We start from the raw sequence: 7,331 nt of genomic DNA on the forward strand, positions 1-7,331 counted from the left end.
TGATATTGAGGGGAATAATAGGATTGATCATTGAATTGCGGATATGATTGATGGTGCAACTCATGAAATTGTGGAGCATAATTTTCAAGAGCTTGAGCTTGCCACTAGAGATTAGAATGGTTGCTCCATGTCGGGTTATAGGAATCAGAATATGGGTCACTCCCCCGGTCTGGAGAACGGTGTGTTCATATGCTTATAAGAATAGTTAGAAAATTGTCTTGTGGTAAGACAATCTCTAACATGGTGATAAAGACTATAGCAATATGAACATGTTCCATGGGGTGTTGAAATGTCTCCCCACATGAACTAAACTAACAAAAACCAAATAAAATAACAAAAGGAAAATAAAATAAAATAAAAACTCACAAACGGCCCGAAAAGAGGCTGGCAATTCAAAGCTGCAACTACTGGATTTTGGCAGGCTGCCGTAGCTGCACTTGATCGCACCTGAGGGTGTGCTCGAGCTCACTACTGAAAGATGCTGCGGCGTAGGGTTGATGCGCTCGTGCGCAACTTGCTAGGGTCTGCTAGGTTAACGTAGGTGCGTTCGATCGCACTTGAGGATGTACTCGAGCGCACTGCCAATGCTGGGCTTAGGCGCAGGATATCTGGGCTTGAGCCCAAGGGTGCTAAAGCTCCTGCGCAACTACGGACCTGAGAGCAAAATAACAACAAAACGAAAAAATAAAAATAAAAAGAAAATAAAATTAGAAAATAAAGGAAAAAAAGAAATAATTAACCTAAATTTAATCTTTAAAACTTAATAATGCAACCATTAAGCAGTTCCCGGTAATGGCACCAAAAATTGATGTGGTTTTTTTAAAGCAAAATAATATCAATAATAATATACCACTTGCAATAGTACGAATCCTCGTAGGATAGGGCTATATTGAAGGTATCGAACCTCAAGGACTGTGTAGGAATTGTTATCAAGTTTTGGAAGATTAAAAGTAACTTAATTTAAAAGATGGTTGATTTGTTATTGGATTTATAAAGTAAATGCATAAAATAAAACAAGAGTAGTGATGAGAGATAAAACAGGGGGTTGATTTCATCACTAACCGCATAACAATCGTCAATCATAAATTAATAAGGAAAATTCATATTATGCATGATATAGGGCTCGCCTCACTCGAGTAGTCAAGAAAATACCATCATTGAAAAATAAGTATAATCCATCTTCGGTTGGCACGGACCATCCACCTAACCACTAAGATGCGGTACAACCCGTCTTCCCTAGGTATGGATTATCTAATTCCTTAATAGGCTATACACAATCAATGAATAAGCATAACCCATTTTCGGTTGGCATGAACTGTCTACCTAAATTAAACTAAACTAGGGTGTAGTACAATCCGTCTTCCCTAGGCATGGCCTATCAAATCCTATTAAATGTGTTAGTTAAAATTGTTGTATAACAATCATTCTTATAATCACAAAAAATATGAGGGATTGAGTTCAATCAATATAAAAAGCTTTCTAAGACAAGAGAAGAATTTCATAATGATTGAATAAAAACATTAAGATCAATTCTCACAGTTATACAACCATCATGCATATAGAAAAACCCCCAATTAAAATACAATTAAACAATTGTTACTTGGAAAAGGCTACATCAACGCCCTGCTACGAATTAGTTGCTCATCTTGGTGTTGGGATGGGCTCCTACCATGATCATCTTCTCTTTAACTCTCCAAGCCTCCAAGAAGAAATTTTCTATCTAAAACTAAGCACACCTCTCTATAAGTCTTAGAGGTCTATTTATAGGGAGCAAACATGCCCTAGAAGCTATAGGAATCCCAGAAAAATCGTAGGTCAATATCTTAGTCCAAGTGGGAGACAAAAAACCTTGTCCAAGGTGGAATTGGGCTTTCTCCTCATTTTGGAAGCCCGTGTGCGCTCAAGCCCCCTGGATAGTGTACTCGAGCGCACGTCCATTCGGACGTGGCTTTCCACCATTCGGACAGTGGCTTTCACCGTGTGCGCTTAAGCCCCTTGGATGGTGCGCTCGAGCGCACGTTCGTCCAGACAGCTAGTTTCACCGTTCGGATAGGGGCTTGCTCCATTCGAACGGGATTGCTTGAATTTAGGTGCGTTCGAATCTGAAAGTGTTGAGCTCGATCCAAATTTGCTGCCACTGCTCCCCGAAGTTTCTTAAGCCCTAGAATAAATGGAATTAATTGCATTTTTTCCTTCGGAACCCGAAAACATGAAAACAAAACAAAATCAAACAAATAACAATGCTAAGGAATTAAAATATATGAGTTAAAGGGTTTGAATGTGCAACATTCAGCACTTATCAATAAGCGTGCAGTTCGTGGATGCCCTGTGAGCATCTGTGGAAGGGTTCTTCCCGCAAACTTAGCTATTCTCCCTATGAATAGTTGTGAGGTTATTCTCAGGATGGATTGGTTGGCTAAGCATTTCGCGGTCGATTGCGCACAAAAGCAAGTTATGCTCAAGCTGTAGGCGAAGGAGAAGTCACGTTCGTTGGATCGTAAGTGAGATCCTTACCTCCCACCATTTTGGCCGTTCGGGCCAAAAAGAAGGATGGATCAATGAGGATGTGCATCAACTATTGTGAGTTGAATAAGGTCACGATTAAGAACAAGTATCCTCTGCCTAGGATTGACAACCTATTGGCTGCAAGGAGCACGTGTGTATTCCAAGATTGATTTGCGCTCAAGCTATCACTAAGTTTTGGTGAAGGAAGAAGACATTCCTAAGACAGACTTCAGAACTCATTATGGACACTACGAGCTTTTAGTCATGTCTTTTGGACTGACTAACGCACCAGCTATCTTTATGGACACGATTAATAGTCTTTCACGACTACTTGGATCAGTTCACTGTGGTTTTCATCGACGATTTCTTGATCTACTCAAAGACGCAGAAGGAGCACTAGGAGCATTTACGAAAGGCATTGAAGAGGCTTTGAAAAGAGCAACGATATGCCAAGCTAGAGAAGTGAGAGTTTTGGCTAGATAGTGTGTCCTTCCTAGGACAAGTGATTTCTGGTGAAGGAGTAGCAGTCAACCCGGAGAAGGTTAAGGCAGTAGTGGAATGCAGTAGACCAACCAGCGTATTTGAAGTTCGAAGTTTCTTAGGACTCGCTAGTTACTATCAATGCTTTATCAAGGTTTTTTAAAGTTTTTGGGACTAAGAAGAATGCCCGCTACGTTTGGACGAACAAATTCGAGAAGAGTTTTCAAGAGCTAAAGAAGCGATTGATAACTGCTCTTGTGTTAGCTTTACCTACGTGATCTAGGAATTTCGTAGTCTATAATGATGCCTCTAAGAAAGGATTGGGGTGCGTACTCATAACAAACGGCAATGTTATAGCCTACGCTTTACGCCAGCTGAAGATTTATGAGTAGAACTGCCCCATGCACGAACTAGAGTTGGCAGCAGTCATGTTCGCTTTAAAGATTTGGAAGCATTATTTGTATGACGAGAGATTCCAAATCTACACGGACCACAATAGCTTGAAGTATTTCTTCACTTAGAAAGAGCTCAACATGAGGAAGAGGAGGTGGCTGGAGCCAATCAAGGATTATGATTGCAAGATCAATTATCATCCTAACAAGGCCAATGTAGTTGCTGACGAGCTAAGTAGAAAGTTGACAGTTGAGCTTGCCACTCTTGGAATTTCCCAATCTCAATTGGTCATGGAGTTTGCTAGGATGGGGCTGGAGGTAGTAGATGAAGGTGTGCCAGCACTCTTGTTTAATCTTGTGATTCAGTCATAATTGCTTGAGAGAATTAAGGACGTTCAGCTAAAGGACCCAGAATGCTCAAAGATGAAGCAGTTACTAGAAGAAAGGAGGGTGCATGAATTTTGCCTTAAGGATGATGGGTTGCTCACCCATTTCAAGCAAGTATGTGTGCCGGAGGGCGAAGGACTAAGGAAAGAGGTTATGAGCGAGGCTCATCGTTCCCTGTTTACTGTACATCCTGAAAGTACCAAGATGTGCAAGGACGTGAAGGAGACATATTAGTGGAACAATATGAAGCGGGATATTGCGAAGTATGTGGAGCAATGCCCAACTTGCCAACAAGTGAAGGTAGAACATCAACGACTGGAAGGGACGTTCAAGCCATTGCTTGTACCTAAGTGGAAGTGGAACAAGATAGCTATGGATTTCATTTTGGGGCTACCTAAGGCAGCTACTGGAGAAGACTCAATTTGGGTAGTAGTCGATCGTCTCACGAAGAGCGCTCATTTCATCCCCATGAAGGTTAAGGACCAGTTGGATAAGCTGCCAAGGCTATTTGTTTAGCATATAGTCGGACTACATGGAGTACTATCAGCAATCGTTTCGGATAGAGACTCTCGATTTACTTCGAGATTCTGGCAGAGCTTGCAGAAGGAGATGGGGACTTTTGGAAAACTGTTAAGTGCCAAAATATCCATATTTTAGCCCTTAAAATTATGTGTGTTAATTCCTTAATATTGTTAATTTGTTTTATTTTAGTTCATTTTTGTGTTTTCCACGCTTTTGTAGGCTTTTGGAAGAAAATGAAGTAAATTTGGAAGATTTGGGCTCAAAGAGAGAAATTGGGAAAAGTTGGAGCCCTTGACAGTGCGATCGAGGGCACTACCAAAGAGGACAAGCTGCAAAGCATCCAAGTGCGATCGAGCGCACACGGGTTGCGACCGATCGCACCCGTGCGCTGGAGAATTCTAGAAGCTGCGGCCAGACTCCTTTTCCTTCCATATTAGGGTTTTCCAAGTCCCACTTGTAATAGGACTAAAACCCTACGAATTTCCTAGGTTAACTAGTATAACAAGAACTTCTAAAGCCTATAAATAAACCTCTTAGCCTCTAGGATCAGGGGGAGAAAAGAGGCACAAGCTCTGGAAATGAACTGAAGGCTAAATCAAGAGGAGTTTGTGTTTTTCTTCTCTTCCACCTTTTATTTCATTATGTAGTTTATATTTTTAATTAGGGTTAGATTGAAGCCCTAATCATGTCTATTTATGATTGCAATATTGGCGTCTTTGTTACAATTATATTTTGGTGTATTCAACTTGATTAATACCTGTTATCTTGTATTCCTCACATGTGTGTGCCTGATCAACATATGCATGTGGCATGGACTAGTTAGTTAAATCAATTTGGATGACCGAGTCTTGGGTTTAACAAGAGTGACAAAATATATCCATGCTGGATTCTTAGCTTAATCAACATGGAGAACCGGGAGTAGACACCCATGCTCTAGGCCTCTTGTGTTTGTTGATTTTCACAGTTTTATTCTTTCTTAAAGAACAACTTAGTAGACACCCATGCTAAATCCTTTAAGAAAGAAAAGAATTACAGTAGACACTCATGCCTAATTCGTTGCTTAGAGAAATCAATAGGTTAAGGAGTAGACACTCATGCCCTTAGATTGACAAACATTAGATATACCGGTATAATTGGCGCATTGGCATATTGTTATCTTAATTAGTCTGATTAATGTGGATATCAAAATCCTAATCCTTTTTAGTTTTAGTTTATCTTTTATTTTATTTCTTTATATTAAATTCAATCGTGACAATTGAATTTTATATGTTTAATTAAATAGGAATTTACTTCTAAGCATAATTTACCAATCCTCGTGGGATCAATCTCGTACTTGTTGCACTATACTATCGTTTGATCTTGTGCACTATGGAGAGTTAGGAACTAATACTAGGCTTTTCATTGATTTGGAGAGTTTGGAACCATCGAAGGGACTTTTGGAAGAGCTATATGATCCGGGTGAGTACAAACTCACATGATACTAGTCGTTATTTTTCCCGCATTTGCACATGGCAAAGAAAAAAGAGAAACTTACAATGCGAGAGCGCAGCTTGGAAAGCAAAGACACGCCTTTGAACATCACTCTGTACACTAATCTGCGCGAAAATAGATTCAAAGAATTCGCATAATAAATCTCCATTCCCTAAAAAATAAAGATGGAGGAGAGTTCTGAGGTTTTGAGGAAGTATTTGCAATAAGCGATGATATGATAAAATTAATAGTAGTATTAAGAAATCGAAGACATACGATTTGCTAAAAAAGAATAAAAAATAAAAATCCAAGTATAGTGCTAGCATATAGAAACGGTTGGATATTTGCAAAGAAGAACAAAGTGGAGAATTACAAAAAGGAGACGTACTAATGGCCAAAAAGTTAGAGACTGCTTGCTGTCCCTAGGCCATAGGGAGAGAGATCTTATATATATGTTGGAACATGAAAAATACGCTTAGAAAATTGTGCTTAAGCCTATACAATAGGAGTAAATAAGGCTCTGTTCGGTAAACCCCTTTCCCTCCTCTCAATACTATTCATTTCATTTTTTTTTTAATGAACATAAAACATTTTCACTTTTTATATCATATCATTTACTTTATATATAACATAATTTGCTTTTTACTACTATTTAAATAAAAAATCACTACAAATCAAAACTTTTTCACTTTTTCATTTCACTTTTTTACTTTTTTTATACCAAACATTCTTACTTTTTTCTACATCAATCCACTCAGCTACAATATCTAAGGACAAGGGGTTTACCAAACAAAGCCTTATCACCTCTTGTTTTGCTATTTATATCCACTTTGCCCTTCAAGTTCACGACCAAATGCAATGAATGATTCTTCCAAAATGCTACATTTTACGCCAACTTTTCTTACAAAGATGAACTATGAGATGGTTGTATGATATATAAGATACTCAACCGTCAACATATACGGCTAATTAGAGAGAGTTTCAACCAGATGTATTTATCTAAATAAGAGAGTTCCTCAATTTGGGTTATCCAGACACTAATTGAATTTAATTGAATTGTCTAAACACTTGTTAGGGCTTCTTTTGTTTGATGGCTAGATTATTTATAATTCAATCAACCAAATAACTGCCAATCCCCATATGCTATTATTCCATGGCACCATGTGTGTTGTGGTCAAATTCTTAAGCGCATGATGCATGTGACCTTGTTCTTAAAGCCATGAAAACGAATATTTCGAAAAGAAATTCAATGATGCAAAATGGGCATAAGGGCACCATCTTTATTGGAGGGCAATGCAAGGGTATAATCTCCCAAGTACGAATTACTGAGTACTCGGCGCTAAAATAAGAATACTTGATGTAAATGCACGATAGGCGACTAAATTACAAGCCAGTTGTCGTACTATGACTTGCTTATTACATCTTGAAACTCTATCTTTATATACCTTTTAAAAGGACTTTGAATTCCAAAAAGGACCTTTAAAAGAAAACGATCTCCTTATATATTTTCCTAATTTGTATCTTTATCAAGGGCTGCTAGGTGTCCCAATGATTCTACCCAAAATCCTTCCCAAA

The sequence above is a fragment of the Corylus avellana genome, chromosome ca11, assembly GCF_901000735.1.
Source record: "Corylus avellana chromosome ca11, CavTom2PMs-1.0".
NCBI classification, from domain to species: Eukaryota; Viridiplantae; Streptophyta; class Magnoliopsida; order Fagales; family Betulaceae; genus Corylus; species Corylus avellana.